We start from the raw sequence: 23,147 nt of genomic DNA, 5'->3' as shown, positions 1-23,147 counted from the left end.
AAGTTTGTCTCATTTTCATTTTATCTAGCTTCCAGCTTATCTGCTAAATCAAAGTGCTGTCTGGCATGAGAGGTCTTCTCTCCTTGCATATATCTATAAACTGTGATCAAATCACCGCTTAACCTTCCCTTTGCTAGGATGAGCCCTCTGCATCTCAGCATGTTTTCTAGGTCTCACAGTCCTTGCAGAGCTATATTAGTTTCACAGCGGCAGCTGGCTTTAGGCAAGCCTTTGGAGTATTATCATTATTTATTTACAAAGATCTGTCATTTGTTATGGTTCAGTGATGTTGTAGAAGCAGATATGGGTATCAGTCTGGGAAGCAGTTGGAGGGGTGCTGACACTACTGTTGGGGAGTTTTCATGTGACAAAGGCCACAAGTTCGGCAGGATTTTCAGGTGGTTTCTAAACTCTTGGTTTAATCAGATGCCAAACCATATACTAGCATGTTTGCTTGTTATGGCTTAGTCCCAGCAGATGTCATGTAGAGTACGTTGCCACTGGCTTTACGTAAGACTGCTCTCTTGGTGCTGTCCACACACAGGATGCTATCATGGAGCGCAGCTCTCAGAACGAGCTGTGTATACAGCACATCTCGGACATAACAGACAGTTTCTTATTTCTTCCTCCGCTCAGTAGAAGGGTGAAAGGTGATTCTGAATATTTTTTTTTTGTTCAGAAGCCTTATCTTTTTATTCATGTTTTAAAAACAATACATCCATAAAGGAGGGAAGCAATTGTGTTAAAAAGAGTACTGTGAGAAGGAATACTGCTGGCTTCTTGGTTAATTTTAATAACACTTTTTTTAAAGAAATATACTATTTTTACAATATTTGTGTGAAAGAGAAAAAAGATTTTTTTTCAGCCTTTAATTAAATGAATACGCAGGACTGGCACAAGATTTCATCTCCTTGTTCATGCTTTGTTGTGCACTGAGATACATTATAGTTTTAATAAAGTTGCATCAATAAAGTTTCATGATTACCACATTTACCTTACTATTCAATTGGGCTAAATTAGTTGTATCTTCTAGCTTAATTTTGACCAGCCACATTACCACTATTATATAAAGTCAAAGATTTAGTTAAGTAGAAACTGAGAAAGAGGGAGAGTTAGATTTTTTATTGCTAAAAATCAAAATAGTTTGCTTTTTTACCTGAACATAATCAGAGAGAAATATAATGAATTCACATACTGGAAAATATACTGGCAAATGGTCCAAAGAATTTCTTCTTTCAATATCTTTTCATATTTTATATCTTGTTCACTTCCTAAACCTGTCATAACCACATCAGTTAATAGATAATAAATAGATAAATTCACAATTCTTATTTGTTATCTCAAGCACTTTACTCAAACTTACATCACCCCTTATTATTCTATTCCCCTCAACTTTTTTTGTTGTAACTTAAGAAAAAAAAATTTCCAGCAACAACCCAAACATAATTTTACAAAAATGCATGTTTATTTTCCCTTTAAAATAAAAAGGAACCCCAATTAATTGGCAACAGAATAAATCTCTATATTAGCAATGCTGTATGTGCATCAAACAAACTTCTTTGGCATCTGTGTGAAGGCCTTGCTCACGTTTCTGCACAGCTATAGCACCTTAATAGGGTCAGCAAGATAGTAATTAGCAGTTGCGTATTCCTTTTCAAAAAACACCATGTCTGTTGCATTTGCCAGCATCTCTGCTGAGGGTAGTGTTAGATTAGGACTTCAGTACTCACAGGGTGGCTGTCTTAATCAGGCAGGTGGCAGGAAAGTCTTGTCTCACCTTACAGTTATGCAGTGACTGACTTCAATAGAGCTGCCTCAATTTACTACACAAGATGTGGCAATATATCTAAAACCTGCTGCTCTTGCTCACTAATAGCTCCACCAAAGTCAGGCACTGCATGTCTGCAGAGAAATACATCAGCTGTATGTCTATAACTGCCTGTTTTTTCATTTCGTGCTCAGTATTCTGGGTTTCAGATCAAATAATTTAGTTCCTTCTTGATTAATACAGCTCAGTTTGAATGTTAGGTGGGCTTGGGCCAGGTGGCTGGAATACAAAGCATTCAGTAAGGCTCCAGGAGATTCCAGCTGAACTTTGCAGAACTTGCTAAGATTTTTGTGTTTTCAGCCAAGACCCTTCCAAGACTTCCAGCCACACCTAGCTTTACTTTTGCAAGTAGGCAGGTTTGCATTCTTCACATGAAGACTCTAAAAAAAAATGAAGATAGAATGAGTCTCTTTCCTTGCAGTAATTCCTGCAAATGGGAAGTGACTCATTCTCCCTCTTTGCCCTTGCAATATCTGAAGATGATGTTATTTATTACTACTTTAATTCTTTTAGAAAAACCCGTTTCCTGTTTGCTTCCAAGACATCGCCACTTTTATGTGGCTAGTACCACGCTAAATTATATGTGAGCAGTTCCTTTTGTGACCACCTACAAGGCTTTGAGAATTTCAAATAGGATTTGGCTGATCAAGAAGCTTACCTTTGGTTTGACACAAAGATATCTCTACGCTATTTTCTACAAGTGTGTCCTTACATAAGTAGTCTGATTTCCACTGAATTTCCAGCACCCAGAGTTAAGCCTGTGTGAAAAATACTTTGCTGTGTTGGAATAAAGTAGTCATTAATCTCCTCAAAGAAGAGAAGCCAAAGAGGCAGTGCTGATGTTAGCTTTTTTCCTGGGAGAGTCTGTAGGGGTTCCCCCCCCTTCTCCTACTGTCTTTGTTACCTGCTGTTGCTCTGGTATGAGGTTAGGGCACACGTCCCCAGTGGTGAGGCTGGAGGAGGGCTGCCCGTGCAACCACAAAAGCCAGTGACGGGAATCCCAATGGCTCTTCAATGTGCTGGGCCCAGCTCATAAAAAGGGGCAAAAAGCAGCTTCATCATCCCAGAGCTTCCCAGGAGAACTGTGACAGCTGGAATCACTATTATCTCTGCTCCCTGTTCCCACCAGTGGGCAATCATTTTCTATGAAATTGGCAATATCCAAAGTTCAGTCAAATGCAAAGTAAACAAACTGAAACAACAGAGATAAATATTTGCTTTCTAATCCCTTTGAGTGATAGGAGACTTCAGTAACACTTGTAATGGATTAAAAAACAATTCAGGCTACTAAAACCCCTCCCCCAAATAAACAAAAAAGTCCTAACCTCTTAAACAATTCCTCATCCCAGGTCAGCTCTGAGGAGATCAAGGGACATTTCTTGTGACTATTTATAATCCTGCGACAATAGTGCAGCTGTTAAACTTGCACTGACTTTGTTAGCTGCCTCCTGATGCCCTGTGCTACAAATGGGTCAGAAGCAAGTGCTGTAAAGAGGGTGGAAGCAGACTGCTTCTTTGTCACAGGTTCATTACAGTGTAACTATCTCTGGCAGAAACATTAGAAGAGCTGATAAGAAGGTAGAAAACTGAATAGGCTTTTAGTTTATTATTGCATGGTCATACTCCTGAGGTCCACGGTTTTACTCCAAAGGAAGAGATTTCCCACAATGAGTTTCACACTTCACCATTTTCCCACAGAATTAGGAGATTAGCCCTTCAAGTCTCTTCCACACTATGCTTATAGCAGCAAACCAGGGGTTTTAGGTTTGTAAATGGCCTTTACACAGCAATAAATTTTGATTTTATGTGTGATTACTCTCACACATGCATTTTCTAGATGTAGAAACAGAAAGGGAGGGCACATTTTCATGCATCTCAGCCAAGGAAAAGGAGATAGCTTATCTATAAGACAATGAGAAGGGGAGCTTTCTGATTCTGTTTTATCATGGCATGCAAAGACCACCATAACAATGTAATCTGTAATACACGGCTTCTCCATAGTGCCTGTGGCAAATGCTCATTTAAGTGTCTACATGATTCAGGCTGCATGTTGCAGCTACTATACAAGTACGCAGTAGCATCTGGCAAGTTACTGAAACTAAAACTGCTGACTGCTTATTAAAGTATTTTTCATTTATTTTGTTTAAACCATAAAGAGCTGCTTTTGATTATCTGGCAAATCCACATTCTCATACTTTAACTTTGCCATGTAAGTTTGTAACTCAGTGCTATGCATTTTAAATGAATTTGGGATTTATTAGAGAGAAAAAAAATCTCTTGGAAAGGAAAAGATGAAATATCCCATTGCTGCTTACTTTTCCTAGTACCATCATTTTATATTCTGGCTTCATACAAGGCTGAATTCTCAACCCGATGAATGGAGTTGCCCTTCTGAAATTTGTGGATGAATCTATCCCACATATCCCTTTATCATTCATAATGGAGTTAGAAAAGTGATGTGTTTGCCCTTCAATAAACAAGCAGGTTTTGGTTCACAATTTTGTTTGAGGAAATCTTCAACATTTTGAAAAAGGAGCACCTCATTCTTAGACTGACACCGTGCAAAAAGAGCATCTTAAGTTATTGTGCTTTTTTGTCTCAAGAATGTCTGAAAGATATTGGATCACCCTTTTCCTGTACAGTTCTGTACACCATTTCCCTTAAAATACCCACACATTTTCTGTGACCTCTACAAAAAAAATGTCATATCTGAGAGGAAAGTAGTGTTTTGCCACTGAAATCAGCTTTCAGGTCCCGTCCCCCCCCCAGTAAAAAAGAACACCTAAGTTAAGAAAACATAGCCAAAACTGTAGTCAAATGTTTTCTGACCAGACTTAGTAAATACTTCTCCAATTCCTTTTCAGTTTGAACTTGAGGTTATAGAACGTACAGGTTCTGACTGTGTTAAAAATCAGCCATTCTCTTTCACAAGGTTGCTTAAGGAATTATATTAAAAGGAATGTGTCATTCACCAACAGAAAAATTGATCTGAAAGATTAGTAAAACAGGTTAGCTATAGGTCCACCCCTCTAATTAGGTTTCTTCTTGCAGGAGGTAGAAATAAACGGACACCTGTAAAGTTGAAAGCAGACAACGTTTATTGCTAAAACACACACATATTTATAATCACATATTCTGCAAAGTCACTGTACACGCACACAAGCATAAAATATGATTGGTTATATCAACTCTGTACACACGCATAAACATGAGACATAATTGGTTATACTAACTCTGTACACACATAAACATAGGACATAATTGGTTATACCAACTAAAACATGCGAAACTTGTCTCAGTCTAATTGGTCAAGATAAACTGCCGAATTGAGATTCTTTGTGCCAAGTTCCCTTTATCGTGGAATACGTACCTGTGTTCTTCTAATTGGCATCTTTCTTTTTTTGTCTTCTTGTTTATTCTGTTCAAGGTCTTCTAAAGGCGTCTGGGATGCTCTTGTGACTGTTAGCTAAATATGTGTCCACATCTTCTGAGTCTACAGTTTTAAGCTTTTGCACAGTTTTTCCACTCATGGTTAAATGCTTTCAGATTTACATTTAATTCCTCCTCCCCATTAATCTACAGTAATAATGGATCTACATCCAGTGGTCTCCCTAGACCCTGGCAACAGGCAGATATGGCAGAAACCCATTGATGGTCAAAGAGCAAGGTGTTATGACTATTGAGCATGTAGGAGGATTGCAGAGGCTTGCAAAAAGAAAATAGCCTTTTTGCTTTGAACTCTGAAACAGCAGAGCCAATGACTTTGTTGGGCAAGGAACTGAACACCAGTGAATTTTCATCTGCTGTCACCTGTTTGACAAGGTGACTCAGGCTAAAGAGCATACTTTGGGAAGATGAATTTGCAGTTTTGCTAAGAAATTTTGAACTGTCACCCTTGGGCAGTGCATAGACTTACACAAATGGTTTCCAGACACTACCCCTAGAGCATGATATCCATCACACTGATAGACCATAACCCAGTTTTAAGCCAGTCAGGAACAAAATCTTTTTGGATAAGAAAATAAAACCTTCTTCACCACAACATTTAACTGTGGTGCATATAAAGCATTTTAGAGCCAAAATATGTACACTACACAACAAAACTCTGTGCACATTCTGAACTTATTTTATTGCACTGAAGGATGTATTTATTTGGCTAGTATGGAAGAAAGATCTCAAGTAACTGTTTAAAGGTGGTCTAGCTAACAACTGTGTCTCCATAGTGGTGTTTCAAACTAAGCCAGTCTTCGATGTCTCTGCTTAAACACCTCAGATTTGAAAATTAGTCATAAATGTGTACACATTCCCATGTATGTTTGCAAAACAAAATACATGCATAATGATTAATGTGTGACTCAAATTTAAAAAAAAACACTATTTGGCATGAAAGATATGCAGCAAAAGACATGCTACACCAGTAATATAATGCATAAGACTTGCTTTTGTCCTTCAGAAACAGAGTAGCAACTAGGAAATAAGATGAAAAACTGTGTTGTTTGTGTTCTGCATGAACTTGAAGAAAAGGTAGAACAAGCCTAGCAATCCTCCTTCGATTTTTCCAGCCCATTAAGTACTAGTTACAGCACAGAGTCACTGATGAATCTGATGATTCAGATTAGGTGACAGACAGCAGCGATACTGCTGAATGGTTTTTACAGTGCCTTCAGGTAAAGCCTTTGTGTCTCAAAATAAAGGCAGCTGCATTAAGTGGCATCTAAAAGTGTTACATTCCTTGCTGCACTGGGCTCTGTTGCCTGCCTTGCCAAGCCTTGCTGCTGGAGCACTGCATGAATCACAGAATGCTCTCAGGCACAGGTTGCTGTTGTACTTGGTGTCTTCTCAAACTTATTTTCAAAATTTCTCTTGCTTTCTAACCTGTTTGAACCCTACAAAGGGTCTTGTCCAGCTGTCTAGAGACTGCACAGCTTACTGTGGGCATTGCCACTTTCATGGAAACATGGTGAGATTGTAATCATACAACCAAGAGGCAAGAAAACTGAGGTGGAAAATCCCAGTTTATTTTCCCCACCCTTCTTAAGAATTCTGTCTATATAGGTCACACCCTTACTTCAGGATGTATTCACAAACACATCTGAAGGCAGCTCATTGCACAAGCTCTTTCCAAGGAGGCTTTACAAACCCAGGCTCTTTATGGATATTGATATTCTAATCTGCGATTGCTTTTACCCATACTATCCTTGTCCTAATGCAGTAGTGGCTGGAATTACACTTCTTTAACACCACTTCATAAAAAAAAAAAAGTCAGTATTCACCATTGCTTAGTAGTTCCGGACAGGGAGGAAAACAGAACAGATGCAGTCCCATATATGATGGTGTAAACCTGGCATGGCTATTTCCTGGTGAGCAATTGCACTTGATTTATATACACGTACAAAGAATCAGAATCTTTCTTCTGTTAAGGAGAAATCTTGGCTCCCAAACAGAAAGAACGGTAGTTGTATTTGAAAATAATAAACCACTATTCACTGCTACTTTAAGCAGTGTTTTCTCTAAAAAGAAAAAAATGGATACCTGCTGGATTTTAATGCGATATATTTTTTCCTGGAAGTTTTGATTTGTTCCCCACTGTCATACTTTTTTGCACTTTCTTTCCCTTCAGGGTGGTAAGTTTTTATCCTTGCGTCTCTTAGAAATAAGTGGATGCAGCATATGTTCCTTAAATAGAGCCTCTGAATTATTCCTACATGACCTGTGTTAAAGCTCTCCAGATTGTGTAGCTTTTTTCTGGAAATCTTCCAAGGTCAAGGGAAGACAGAAATTATTTCAAGGCTGGTGCAGGTCTTTGGAGATAAATATATAATCAAATTATAATGATATAATCTGAGGGATTTAGATTTTTGCTCATCAATGTGAGCTTTTCACTTCAGGCTCTGTTTTTATAGGGTTTCTTCACCCTACACCCCTTTCTTGGAAAGAAAAAAGTTCACCTACTGTGACTTTTTTCTTTTTTTAAGTGAGACAAAAACTTCATTATAAGGAAGTAGGAGAAAACTCACAGCAAAGGAGATGTAGGGCCCAGGAATCTCTTCAATCTCTTCAAGACTTGTTTTACACATTTCTTTGTGCTTGACCATTCTCAAGGTTTGAAGGGACTATCCAACAGAAAGGATCCTGGGTGACACATTCAAAGTCTGCTAACCAATCTAGACATTGAAGTGCTACAAAACTAGCTCTTAGGAATCTCAGCTTTACTAAAGGTCAATGGCATACAAGGGTTTAAGTCCAATCCAGACCCAGACCTTAGGCAGTCAAGTTATTTGGTGCCTAGGAAAGCTTTACCTATTGCTCAGAGACTAAAGGAGGAAAACAAAACTAGCATAACCGGTTTGGGCTCCTCTTACTATCCCACTTCTCACTGTGATACTTGTGTCTATTAAATCATCCTTTTTCCAGAGGAAAGCAGTACAGAGAGACAGTTAATGATAAAGAACAAAGTCCTGATCAATTTATGCTGAAAATAAACTGTAACCACCATAGCAAAGCAATGCAGTAACACAGCTGCTGTCCTGTTTTTCATTCCATGACACCCCTGAAGCATGTACTCACAAGGCAGGGCATCAGCTTTCCCAGTAACATTCCTGAGTCAAGTAGGCAGACATTCCAGTTGAAACCAGTTACACCTGAAATTCTTTTTGCTTAACACTTGTTAACCCATCTTTTCACTAAAGGACTATCAATTCCTATAATAAGTCATGAGGAACTTCCTACAATTTGAGCACAGCTTTTCTTTGGCCTGAATAGAAAACTCCCTTAGATATCTGCAGAAGCACTGCAGGAGGATTACAGTGTGCAGATGACCACACCATATTGATTAAATTCAGGTATAGAGACCTGTGGTCAAGGCCTCCAGAACAAGCTCTGAGGCCACTGAATTTTATCAGCAGGTTATCACACCCTCCTCACATGGACTAATTACCTACATGCTCACATCCAAATTTCTCAGGACAATGACTCAGGTTTGCAGATTCCCAGGTCAGGATTAAGGTGAAACGACAGCAGGGATCCTTTAACTCACAAAACTCAATTGTTATTTGCTCACAAGAACTGGCATGCTCACCACAAAAACTGGCATGAAACTACATCAGTAAACTGTGTAACATGGGCTAACCCTACGTCACCAAACATACACTACAGGCTTCGCTTATCTGGGGATCGGTTCAGGGCAGACAATAAGGCGAGCCCTCTCGCTGGGTCAGGAGGTTCAGAGCAGACCCCCTTGCTTTCCAGACTCTTTCTCAGAGAGGGATGACAGAAAAAAAAGAGAAAGATGTCACCGGTCCTGGGTCCAGCATCAGTCCCATCAGCCGAGGGCTCCGCTCCCAGTGGGCTTGCACACAATAGGGGGCTTCAGTTCATGTCCTTTTATCATCCTTGCCCCTCCTTTGGGCGGACACTCGAACTCATTAGGCTAATTAGGTGTCATGAGCGGTTTGTGAGCCTTTGGGCTTGGGGGTCGTTTGGGGAGTAGCTTCCCATTCCCTGCAGGGTGAGCTGCCCTGCTCAGCACATCAGAGCAGGGAGCTGTGCACCCTCCGGCACGACCTGACCTCCCCAGCCCTCCCCTCCTGGTGCTGATGGGTGCTGACCAGCTGCTCTTCACCTGGGCTTCCTTGCTAGGCAGAGTTCTTTGCTATGCAGTCAGTCCTGAAGCAGAACTTGCCCCACCACAGTGTTGGAGGCATTAACTCTTTCAGTCTCTCACGCTACAGGCAAGAATAACTGCTGCTGCCACAACCAAGGATTGCACCTCTCCCATCAAATGCTTATCCATGGAAGTAGCTACTCTCAGTTAGGCCTATTAAGCAGCACTACCAGGCTGAAAAAACAGAGGTTTTTACTTTATCCCAGCCAGCTCCTGGACTTTTTTAGGATTTTTTCCAGTTGCATTCATGTGTTGACAGAATGGATACTGTGCTCAAATGTGCTACTTAGCTGAAAAGGCTCTGCCCTCATCTACCTTTGTTAAGAAGGTTCCTAGGTAAACTAGGTCTAAATATTTGGTGTATGCATACATTTGATGTCAGGAGTGGAGATGTGGCCTTGCCAGTGAGCACTGCCCCTGCAAAAGCAGTGTGGAAGTCCTGCAGCCTGGCTGATGGGTCCATGAGAATTAATTCAGAATCTCACCAAACACAGAGCAGCATATACATTCACCAGTCTCTGGCTGAAAAGAATACATAACCCTCCAAGAACATTTTTGTAGAAGGAGGTTTATACTTCTATGAACTAGGAAGGCAGGCATCACAGAGGGTAAGAATACATCTAAATCTACCTATTTACTTTCACTATTCACACTGCGTGATACATACTCCAAGTATCTTTCTGTCTCCCTATTTAGTGGTGAAGCCTAACAACAGCCATGGTAACTAGGTCAACAACTTTCTAAAGATTTTTTTCCTATGTTGTTTGGTTTACTTATGGAGCTAATTTTTATGTCCTTTCCCTACTCCTTTTGGAATAGTAGACTCCATTTAAAGAATCTTACTGAATTTTCTCAAACAACAGATTTATTTTTCAGACATCACTTTTCAATAAAATGGAGATGACGTGGCTGTATGCAGAGGATATAGTGTTGCAGAGAAGTTGTGTTAACTACTCTGTATTTAAGCACTTATTATTTCAACTTAGTATGGATATGGCATAGATTTAGGTTAGATGCAAGGAAGTAATTCTTCACTATAAGGGTGGTGAGGCGCTGGAACAGGTTGCCCGGAGAGGTTGTGGATGCCCCATCCCTGGAAGTGTTCAGGGCCAGGTTGGATGGGGCTTTGAGCAACCGGGTCTAGAGGAAGGTGTCCCTGCCCATGGAAGGGGCATGGAACTAGATGATCTTTAAGGTCCCTTCCAACCCAAACCAGTCTATGACTCTATGATTATCATCCTCATGTATAGGAAGAGCATGCAATTGAGATGACTGACTTTTGAGGAAAAGCTCTATGAACAGCTGCATATTGAAAAAAATCTTACTGTACTCTTTTTAGGAGTGCATGATGAATCAACACCATCAGTGTGGGCAATTAATTTCTCCAAGGTATGAAAGAATTCCTCTAATCCTGTTTAAGATTTTTGCATCCATACTATTACTATTTACCACAAAAATGTTTCCACTTAGCAAGGAAAGTTGGTTGTTTTTTATGTTTTAACTCCTATATAGGGAGATAATTAAAACTTAAAATATGTTCTAGATTTGCTGGTTATGAAACACAGAAATTAAATAATTATCTGTGAATAATTAAATTCTTCTTCATATTTTCAAGCAATTCTAATTCTTCTTCCTTTACTTCTTGCAGAACAAGATCTAAGCCTAGACTTCAGTGTGGTTTTGCTTGTGCTCCAAGGTATGTTCTCCAGTTCTAGAAATTCTGAGGTATCAAAATCAATGAAAAGGAAATATCCTGCAATCTATGTCCTGTACTTCTGTTTCAGTAATGCAGAATAGTTACAGATTTTTATACTACTGTTTTGGTTTATCCACTATCTTGCTTACTGTTCTGTATTTTACAACTACTGAAAGCATAATTCAACAGATTAACTCAAATTACCTCCTAGAAGAAATATTTTAGCTGCCATTTTAAATCAAGCTAATGCAATGAGCAAAGAATGCCATTAAATTTAATGTCTATGCCGTATCGGAGATAAATCTCCATATATAGCTGAAGAATTTTTGAAAAGATCAGCAGTTATGATATGATTGAATTCCATTGTTTTTTTCCACCAGCCTCATCACTTTGTAGCCCAATGTGTGTAATGGCATAGACTACTGGCTTGGACTACACTTCTGCATAGTTGAGCCAGAAATCATTCTGAATTGCATTTAACCTGGACTTTGCCACACACAAGAAACAAAATTACTTCTATAATGATATTTCTTGTATCATTTACCATCAATTTCCTGCCCTGTCAGTCTGCTTTGTTTCTCTGTACTACTTGTTTTAAACCCAGTAGTGCAGGTGTTGGACTGGAAGCTGGCATTCAGAAGACCTATTCTTTGTTTTGCTGCTAACTCACTTGTGTGACCTTTGGTGGGTTCATAAATCAACCTTTGTTTCAGTTTACTTGTCTCTAAAATTGCTGTGATAAATAAATGTTGTGCTTTATTGAGCTGAATTTCAAGATATATTGACCCAATAATCAATAATTTACCAACTAATAATAAATCCTAATATTCAGTCACTGAAACAAGAAGTCAGCTGGATTGCTCAGTGCACTCCTTGCTGTGATTAGATGGAAACCTTTGCTCAAATTCCATCCAAGGGCCAGAGGTATCTGAAGAGATGTTTTTAAGTTAGCACTAAGCCTGATAGCCATGGACATGACTTCAAATGAACCTTTTATCCTTTCAAGTGCCAATCAGGATATATTCATTTGCAAATATAGTCTAATTGTTTAACCTTTTTCCAGACCTTTGGGACACAATTATCCTACTGCTTGTAGGAGTGAAACCTAATTACTGTTTTTTTAAAAATAAGATTAGGCAATACTTGTAATTTATGTCAGGAATCTAATTTTTTAAACAGATCTTTAGCTGGCACGGTTCTACTGAACCAACAGCATCTTAATTCATACACACTATCTTGAGGTGTTTGCCAGTTATTTTCCCCTGGTGGGAGCTTTTGATAGGGGGTTGTTTTATTATTGCTGACACAATTTTCAAAATAATAAGCCTGTTCAGCTTCCACAGATTGTAATGGAATTCACCAAATGATGTTGATACAACTAGCATCTGGTTACTGCATGCTACTGCATTGTATACCTGTTGCATTAAAGGCTAAAGAAGTTTGGCAGAAAATAAATCCCCTTGCATTCCAGCTTGTCCTCAGATATCAGAGGGGCCGGGGGCCAGCTAGGTTTAGATTTTGAGTGATGCCCAGTGTGACGCTATAAATCCAGTCACGTTCAATATATTGAACTATCATGATTATGGATGCACAAGTAGTGCAACGTACTTTCAATTTAGTCGTGTTCAACAAACTGACATGGCCAGACTTAAGAAGTTTGGTCGCGTTCAATGAGAACTATCATGGCTAGATTAATGAATAGTACAGTTTATTAAAGCAACAGGAGTGCAGGTTCTTTAGGATTGCCGGTGATAAATACACTGTCTGCAAAGCATGTTCAAGTACCAAGAACATGAATAATACAGCTGACTACAAATGCATTAAATCATGGAAAAACTCTACAGAGATTTCTAAGTTTCTGGTGGAAGCACTCGGTATAACCGCGGGTTTGAATCTTACCCATAGGCTTCCCTAAGGGGGGAAGAGAGGATCAGCCCGTCGACTGATCCCAGAAGTCAGCAATGTCCTCCTGACTTGTCTATGATGGTATCTTCCCTAACAGTCCTCCTCTCTTAGGCACTTTTCTACTATTTTCTTATTTTTAGGTGGAGCTTGAGTGACTCTAGTCATACATATCTTTATTATGATTGGTATAAAATCTCCTTGCTTTACTTTTAAAGGTATATGCTAGAAAAAATTCAGAGTGCGTGCTCAGTGGTGGTTGCACCTTGGAGGCAGGTAGCCTTTGGGATGGCGGTGTGTTTTTGTATTATAATGAGTTTATAATGAGCACAGTTCACCCAGAGGACATGATTTTGCGCATTACTACTCCAGAAGTGGGCACTTATGATATAAATCAGAAGTAAGGCAATAGCGTTGACAGAACCCCCATTATTTCACCTCCTTGCTACAGGTGAATCCAGGTCCCTGGATTCAATGCAGGGACCTTCTGTTCTTGGTCCAGTAGTTCCAGTTCCCCATCCCTCCAGTGATATCACAGAGACTGCCTGCAGTGTCTCCACTCCACTCCAGCCTCCATGTTGCTTCTCAGAGTCAGCACACTAAGCACGCCTGGTGTTGCTAACATCTACGACTGCAGGTTATGTTGCTTAGGGAATTACTATGGGACAGATTTCTTGTATATCCACCGCATTCCACCCTGGAGGTTTACCTTCCCTTAAGAGGGGGACATATCAATAAGTCACCTCCAGTAATTATTCCACAATACGTAAGCTAGTGCTAGCCAAACTGGTTTGAGCACAGGAAGACATCTAATCACCAGCAGCCAGGCTTTCGTACAGTCCACACCAAGTAACTGGAGAGCCTGAGTAAATTATCCCCCTTGAAATTTCATGTTTCCTCAGCATGACTGTTTCTCATACTTCTACTGTGTTTGTTCTGCTTCTCTCCAAAATAAGCCATAGTAGTCAAGGAAGGCATAGAGTAGAGCATTATAATCCAGTTAAAATTAATGACCTTATTCTCTACCTCCTTCTCTTGTGATGAGCTAAACACTGAGCTATCACAAGACTCAGACATGCCTTGCCCTTGGGAAACTGCACAGTCCTTGACATCGCTCCTGACTCAGTGTTCCCAATATCACATTAAGCCTAATCTCAGTTCATCTTTCAGTGTGCTTATGTAGATTCCTGAAACTCCAAAGGCTCACAGAAAATCAGCTTCATGTCGCCTCTTTGGTCTGAGACAAAATCAGCTGTAGCTATGACATCCTTCATACATGGCTGTCTAAGGTTTTCTGCCAAGACCTTTAGCAACAGAGAATCCAAAGCCACTTCAGCTGCTCCACTATTGGAGAAGAGGTTTGCCCCTTCTTTGCACCAGTCCTTCAGTGTTACTGTGTTCCTGCTGTAACCCTGCACGTAATCACCTGCTTTTCCTTGAGCATCTCTTACTATGTAAAGGAGGACTCTGCAAGCAGGATATACCTCATGTAATGGGCTAGAAAAAGTGTTCATTGGTTGATACATGCAGTTACCAAGCTAAGCATTAATATCCTCACCATGCCTAATGAATCTGTGTCAGCTAGGCAATTATGGGTCAGGTGGGAAAGTATTTACCTCCATTGTTTCTTGGAACTGCCTGGGTTGCTGCTTCCTAATTCTCTACCTTTTTCTCAGGTTTATGTCATTAGATTCCCCTTTCAGTCCTTGAGTTACTAGTCACTATTGGATGATTTTAACTTATGTACTTTCACAGTTTAACAACTATCTTTTTAGTGAAACAGAACCAAAGTCACCCAGACATGCTACCTTGGGTGACATGCGGCTGAACCACTGGGCTATTTTATACACTGCATTCCTCTGTGTTCTCCACCCCATTTCTTTTACTCTTTCCCTGTAGGTACAATTTTCTAACTTCTGATCATTCTAGTTACTGCCTTACCAGAGCTGAGTAAAGGGGAAAGATGACTTCCCAGGTATTCAGGACTAAATTCTAGCTTATTTAGCAATTATCACTCCTATGCTTTTCACAGCAAATCCCTGATATTGTTACCAAGTGCTGGAATTTGGGATATAACCACATTTCTGAAAAGCCGTTCCTGAATTAGTCTTCTGCATCCTGTAGTACATACAATTCTCCCTACCTAAGCATAAACATATAAACATAAGCATATATAAGTGTATATTAGTGAATTTCATTCTGTTTTTCCAGAACCTTTTCTCTATTTTTGGCAAGTTTCTTTCAAATTCTTGTCCTGCTCTCCAAAGTTTTTGCAGTCCTTCATTTGTGCCACAAGCAAACTAAATACACTTGCTCAGTACTATGTCATTTTGAATGAAAATATCAATAGCTTCATACTCATGACAGATCCCCATGAAGCCCCACTGGATACATCCTTCTATTCTAGTATATCATTGAGCCTTATACTTCAGGTATAGTTATTTAGGGATATTTGCAGACTCCTTAGAGAAGCTCCATGAAAGCCATGTTTTGGAAAGTATTACTTGACACAGTATCAAAAACCTTAATACCATCAACAGGTATATGATTTAATCTGTTCCTGCTCTATGTTACACTACTGTTAATATTTCATAGATAATAGGCTGATTTGACATGATTTGGTGTATGCAGCTTTATCTTGACCACTGTGCCATTTCTCCATTATTTTCCAATTTCTCATGAGTAGATTGTTTGTTTCAGAATTTTCCCAGAAGGTGAAGTTAAGCTGATTTGTCTACAATTCTTTATGTCTTAATTTCTTTTTAAGACTAAGCACTATATTTGCCTTTTCCAGTCTCCTGGTACCACACCCTTAAAGACAGAAGTTAAAAATTCACTGATTGCTTCAGCCAGCTATCTAACTAACCTACAGTGCTTTCACAAATGCCAAAACCCACCCTACATAACACTCTCTGTATAAAAATCCTTTATTCATAGCACCCACTCCCTCATTCTAGAGCATGTGCCCTGAATACATATGACTCTTTATTTCAAGCCAGGTATTAGCAGTCCCAGTAAAGCTTCTAATTAAATCAGGGTTTTCTCATCCTGGGAAATGTACAATAAGGCAAAAAAACCTAACTGTGGCAGTTAATACATTTAATATAGCTATTAAGAAATTAATTCTATGGATTTTAGTGCAATTTCCTACACACTCACAAGGTTATTTCTTTAAATTCAGATCTTGATACAAAGGTAACCAAAGCCACCAATGAACGTCACTGAATTTCAGATCTAGATTCTTACATAATATTTTAACACCAGTTAAAGACCAGTTGAAGACCAGACAAGACCAAACTTGTAAGCAAACCTGTTGTGATAAGTGAATTTTCAAAGACTCTCAGTGCTGGACTTCTATAAAACATTGGCAAAAAAACATTTTGCAGATAGGAAAGCAAAATTGGACTTTGGGTAGTAGGAATTTAGATAAGTTTGTTTCCTTCTTGCCTAAAGTCCTTCTAAAAAGGTCACAGTGATAAAAATAGAGCTGCCTTCTTTTACAGGGATTTTGCTTGAGAGCTCAATTTATTCAGAAATCAAGACAAATTGATGCTGTTCCCTGGGAATGCAGATAGGCATATTTTAGACAATAAACCAGGAGCCCTTATCTGCTGAATTTTGTCTTTTCAATGTAGCTATCCTATGCTAATTTTAGGTCTGCATCCTCTATATCCTGCCGTGTTTTGTTTTTCCTCCCATTCAGTTCTGATTTCCCAGTACGGCATGTCCTTTTAGCACATATTTTGTACTTATGACGCATCTGTTCTCATTTTGCTCCTGCAAGTGCCTAAACGATAGCTAAATGCATCTGTAAGGACAAGTGCTGAACAGGTGCAAAACAAGACCACAAATAATGAAAGGAGAGGAAGAAATCAGAGAATAATTTTTGCTCTGTCAGGATTTGCCTAATATATGTATAGCCATTACACAGGCAATACAAATGTCTCATTTTCACAGTTCTTAATCTTCTTTAAAAAAGGATCTTTCTGGAGTTAATTTAGTGTAAGAAAATTTGGTAGGGCAAGATACTCATTCTCTGTTGCTGATCTGACAGAGATTTCGTACTATAGCTTAAGGAATTTATAGGGGATCCAGCTATTCTGCATTAGTAGAAAAGAAAATGTAAAAAGTATGAATGTACGTATACTATTTAAAAACGAAACAAAACCCAGCCTATTTTTATGTTTATTTTACACTGTCCAAAGCACTTTTGCCTGTTACTCTTGAGAAAAGCTTGTGCAGAGATATTAATTTCACACATGCCGTAAATGAATATATTTTTCCTCATTCTAATCTCAGTGATACAGACTGGATAACTGAGCAATGCTACTTTCCTTTTATATTGTTTCAGCAACATAAAAAGTGAATTGATTCTCATTCTCTACCCAATGTTACGGCTTCAAAATACCTCTGAGTTCAGCCTCAAGGACAGCGGGAATTTCAGGATTGTGACTATACCACTTTAGTAATTTCTTTTGAGAACAGGCCAAAAGAAAATCTGTTTGTCCAGCAGCCAAATGATAGGTGGGAGAAAAGAGTGGGAGTCAGTTCAAATAGACAAAATCTGACTATTTCCTGCTGAAAAGAAGCATCCAGGAAAAAAAACCATTCTGATTAGAACAAACCTTTTGATTCAAACTTTCCCTTCCATGCACTTTTACAGGAAGCGTAGATAACTAAGAGTTCAGCTCATGAAATACAGAGAGACACCAATGCTTAGGCACTTCACCTGCATAAGAGAGAGACAATTCTCTTCTCTGCCTGACGATGAGTTAAGTTCACATCACCCATCTCACAGGAGCATGTTCAAGATGATGTGCTATGGGCTGTCCAGTCTATGGGCTTCTCAGTCCTATGAAGAGCACACCAAAATTTGCTAAGGCAAATTAGCAATTTTTTTATCGCTGTGCATGCTGCAAACTCCAGGTGACCTATTGAATCAAGACTCAGTGGCTGTTGCTGGCTGGCTTTCTCCTGTTGCTGGGATTTTGGATCGTCTGGCAGCTCCCACAACAGAGTTGCTCTGCTGCTAGCTGTGTGGCAGATTTATTTGATCTGCCTCTGAATCACATGCAGCTCAAGATTGAAAGGCTGGCCACCCTGCATAGAAGTCCCAGGGCTAATCTCAGATCCTTTTGATGATGATGTTCTACCTTGTATTTTAAATAGTTAAGCAGTCGTTGGAAGTAAGGCAAATCTTCCAATCTCTAGGCAAAGGAATCACTGAGTCACACTCTGGCTTAGTATTTCAGTATATTAAGGAATATTTAGGTGTTTTGAACATAAAGGAACTATCTCTGAAGGAGAATCCATCTTCTTCCATCCTTGGCTATTAGGTAAATGCTTTGCAACTAGCCACATAACTAGTAATTTTATGAATGTCATGTGGAAAAGGTTTTTTAAAAGTTATTTTTCTCAGGCTTCTTGTTTGGACAAATAATCAACATTTGCAAATACTTTGGGGGCAATTACATCGAATGAGAAACCGTTTGCTTCATACTATCATCTAAAATCAAAACAGAATACTCAGGGATAGACTGAGTGAAGTTGTTCTGTGGCAGTTGTATAACAGAAGGCACAGAAATGTTTTTTCTTTCTCCTCATATATATGAAATCATAACAGTCCCTTCTGAGGTTACAAAATTCTAACATCTGGTGAAGCCTGACTGGGTCTGGGGGTGCTTTAAGCTATGCTGGAAACCATAGCCTGAGGAGCAAAGTTGCTCACAGCTCCTTCCTGCTTCTCTTCTTGCGCTTGGTTTATGAGACTATTCCCAGGGAGAAATAACTCACCTCAGGGATCACTGTTCCATAGTCATCACACCAATGTACACGAGAGCAGAGCCAAACTGCTTGTTTTAAACAGGAATTGCTTGAAAGGTTTCTGTGGACTCCAAGCTCTTATGTCCTTTTTCTTAATGTAGGAAAGAAAGTAGGGAGGAAATAAAAAGGTACGTGCAATAATGCTTCTGGAAAGACAGAATTTTTATTAAGATCATACCCTGAGTTAAGTGGCTCCTTCTTTGACAGCAGCCACGCTGCTGCTCTCTGAAGGGCAAGAAGCTGAACTTTCAGGGAGCCAATTAGGAAATGCTTTAGAAAGAGTGCTAGTGACAGCAACAGTCTGAGAGATAAATTACAGTAAAGGATCCTCAAAGCCCTGGCCTCCAAGTATTTTCACCATAACTATGATCTTTCTTTTGCATTACTTAAAAACTGCTTTTACAAAAAGAAAAGCATCAAAATGACTTGAAGCTTTTAAACTTCTTTCTTTGCCACGTCCCAGAGCTTTACAAGCAAACAGTTCCACAGCAAACATCACCTACCAACAGAGCTTTACTTCTTCAGAGAAAAATAAGTTTCTTTAAGACAAATAATAAATACCCCTCATATATGAGTGATAAGACAAAGGAGGCCTGAAAGGTGCATTATCTTTTGCCTTTGCAGGTTTTTTGCTTTTCAGAGTCAGAAAGGATTGATGTTTCTTTTGGGTCATTGCTGAATACTTCCCTGTATAGAAATATTAAATTTTGTCTTGTCACTGAGAGCAATAAGGTAGGAACCAAACAGCAACAAAAAGAACTAACTACATTTATATAAATTTTCTTTGATTCTCTAGTGCAAAACAAAATGTTAATAAGAACAGAATAATAATAAGCTTTCCATGATCACACACATGATCTCACAGAATAACCCACAAAATTCATAAAATAGAATGTATTTGATGTCTATCTTCTTATAAGACAAAGGTGTTCCTACTAGAAACAATAATGACATTCTTGCTCCAGCTGAACTGGGCTGTAATCTTTCTGTTCTCATTAGAACATAAGGGAAAAAGCACTGTGTAAAAAATAATAATCATGTTTTGAGAAATCTAGTATAATTGCTTTCTTTCATAAATCTCAGCATAATTAAGAATACAAGAAGGGCTCATGATTTCTCATGTGTTAGAAAAGAAATGCAGGCTGATGTTTTTAATGAGACTGCTGTTCATGATTAATGATACCTGTTTGTCAATGCACTTTAGACATATTCACCGCATCCTCACACAGTGTTACAGCTCTTGCACAACAGTGAACTTCACCTGGCAGCTTCACTGGATAATGGCATTAGGATTCGCTAATCAGCACAGCTCGGTCCTTATATGCTGATTAAAACTAGCCATCAGCATCTGGTCATGCAAGTTCTGACCCCAAGTTGTTGTGCTGGATTAAGAGACGTATCGGTAGCCCTCCACAATACAAAGACTGCTACAGCAAGACTGAATGCTAAAAAGAGTGGAGCAATTTTTATAAAAATAAATATTTATTATTTACTTTGTTTCATCAAGAAGCACTAACACTCATGGGCTGTGTTCACAGAAATTCTGTGTTCAGACTTAGTTCAATTGGACTTATTCCTGATTAATATGCTGTTCTGTATTCACTGGTGGAACGTCATGTTTTCCCATTTGGATACAGAGAAATCAGATATTATTCATTATTAGTGGTTTTCTACACTTTTGCTTATTATTCTATCTCATTTTGCTGTAGTATGCACATTTTAAAGTGTGCCTCTATGTAATCTGCTGGGTAGAAATTAAAATGATTACACATCTTCTACATGCTATGCTTTGAGGGACAGAGAAATTAAGATCAATTTTTCAATTTTCATACCTATTTTATCACAGCCTTTTCAGATATGCTGACTTTGCCAGTGTTTTCTGAAGTCAGCAGTTCTTCAGAAAGATTATTACCTTCAAAAAAATAAAATGGGCTGGTAATTCATGTGTGTACTGTAAAATAATTTACATGTGCTAGACATTTTACTTTCCCTTCCCTGTTTAAACACCTTTGTTTTGTTTATCTTTTATATGGGAGTTACTGCTGGAATGTTCTCTTGGAAACTGCTTTCTCATGTACAAGTCGTGATTTAGCCATTTTTTTTCTGACCATTTCTTAGCTCCTCCTATGCTGAATATAAGCTCTAACTCCTGCCAGGTTTCCTTTCAGATTTTTCTTTTTTTTTTGTGCCTGATAAATCAGATCACCTCAACAGATTAAAAAAAAAATCACTTATATAATTAAAACAACACCTTTTACTATTGTAAATGTTTTAAAGCTAAATGTCACACAGTGATTTATGCATATATAAATAGAAACATATCCATCAGCTACCTGAAATACGTGTCTTGTTTAATGAATATAATCTGGCAACTGTGATTAAAAAAATACATAAAGGAGAAATTCTTCTCCACTTTGTTTCCCTTTTCAGAGGGAGATTTCTTCACAGGGTTTGTTTCGTGTAAAACCTGTCACCATTCATTGCTGTTGAAATGTATAGTCTATTACTATCTTATGCCTATGTGACTTTACCATAGCCAGGACTGTTTCATGCTGAAATAATCTGCAGAATCTTTATGCGTGTCTCTGCTGCTTACATGGTACAGTACAAGAAAGGGTTGCATGAAATGAAGAATACAAGAGTATGTTGCCAACAGACCTCAATATTTCACTGATACACCTGAATAATATATAGGTCATGGCCATTACAATGCAAAACACTAGGTTAAATAATTCTTTTCATGTTAATAGTTATGGCAGTCTTAATTTAGTTTTCCAACCTGATCTTCACAAAAGGTCAGTCTGGAGAATCACAATGGTGCCTTCCCGCTTTAAAATCTACCAGACAGATTTTATTGCTGAAAATGGAGAGGACTTCAGCTGAACTCCACAAGAAAATAGCTTGTTCACAAGAATATAATTTTGAACATCAAAACCTGATAATTATCGCGTTCCTTAACTCCTGAACTTACTGTGGTCAATATTATAAGCGTTTAAAAGTGGAAAGGTATAAACATTTTCCTTATAGTCGAAGCAGCATTTTGTTTTCTTCAATATCATTCTTTCATTACTAATTTTTGAATTAGTAAAACAGTAGTGTTCATTAACAGATTGGTTCCATGCTTGCTCATAACTTTTGCAGTAGTTCTGAATGTGCTTTCAAGGAATTTACAGCAGAAATGTACAATTTATAGAGCAGAAAGAATGTGAGGTTTAAATTAAGTTCAGTGGTTAAATGCATAAACAATCTTCAACATGTTTTTCAGTTTCCCATCAACATTTTAGACTTTGTGTCTGATACCAGCTGTTACTAGCTGCATTTAGCTTTGAACTAGGAAGCCAAACTCTGATAGCTAAGAAAATGTCCTTATGTAGAGGCAGGGGAAGAGTAGTAAGTCACCTGCTGTGGTCCTTTCTCTGGAGGGGTGTCAAAGGACAAACCCAGAATTTCTGCGAGGAGACCAAGTGAAAGGGAGGTTATATTTGTAGGCTGCTACTTAGAGGACCCTGTTTCAGCAGTTCAGCTGATGCAGTATTCAACAATTTCTTTAAACAATTGCCTGGGATGATGGCGACGGACTTCTGTTTCCAAATAATTTTAGCTCTCTTCAGTGTCCTGTATTAAAAGAATTGATGGTTCCAGTTAGACAAGGATTTGTGTTAAAAAAACGACATACAACATGGAATATGATTGCATGGACCTTAGACCTAAGTCCTAAGCCATGGACTTTCTAATGGCTTCTCGTTAAGTGGAAGGCTCTGTCTCAGGCCTCATAACAGCTAAAGTAAAACAGACTAGGGCTTTGCAATTTTCCAGTAGTACACATCTAAAGAGTTGCACTATCCTGGCTGACCTCCACATACACAGACCTTGTGACAGCAGCTCATGTTGTGCAGGAAGAGTGTGGCACTACTGCTTCAGCTTTCACTTGACAAATATCTTCCTTTCACTAATAATCAGGGGGTATTTGCACATACAGCCAGATGCTGTGATCCCTGTTTTTTGAAGAAGAGTCAGACCAGTTTGAAGACGGCAGCCTTACAGGTCTCTTGCCATGTGCAAGGTCTTTCTGTTGGTGGCCCCTGTCCCCACCCCTGTATTTGACCCGTGTGGGTAAATTATAGGGGATTTCTCAGCAACTTTTTCCCTAAGCCAGGGATTGTGAGTACTTGGCTGCTTGCCAGGGTCAGCCCACCAAAACTGGGGACTGGGGTTGACCTGACTAGGGCCAGTGC

At 38.9% G+C, this 23,147-nt stretch overlaps 1 long non-coding RNA gene across 1 annotated transcript in view; it reads left to right on the top strand.

Annotated features, from left to right (window-relative positions):
• The window catches only part of LOC142029413 (uncharacterized), a 130,064-nt gene that overhangs the window by 87,851 nt on the left and 19,066 nt on the right, over nucleotides 1-23,147 (top strand). Inside the window, exon 3 of the long non-coding RNA XR_012649910.1 lies at nucleotides 11,140-11,187. This is a non-coding gene — a long non-coding RNA (uncharacterized LOC142029413). The remainder of the gene's footprint in view (nucleotides 1-11,139; nucleotides 11,188-23,147) is intronic.

Source organism: Buteo buteo, chromosome 3 (genome assembly GCF_964188355.1).
Source record: "Buteo buteo chromosome 3, bButBut1.hap1.1, whole genome shotgun sequence".
Lineage (NCBI taxonomy): Eukaryota > Metazoa > Chordata > Aves > Accipitriformes > Accipitridae > Buteo > Buteo buteo.
This window is presented reverse-complemented; position numbering and strand designations above follow the sequence as displayed.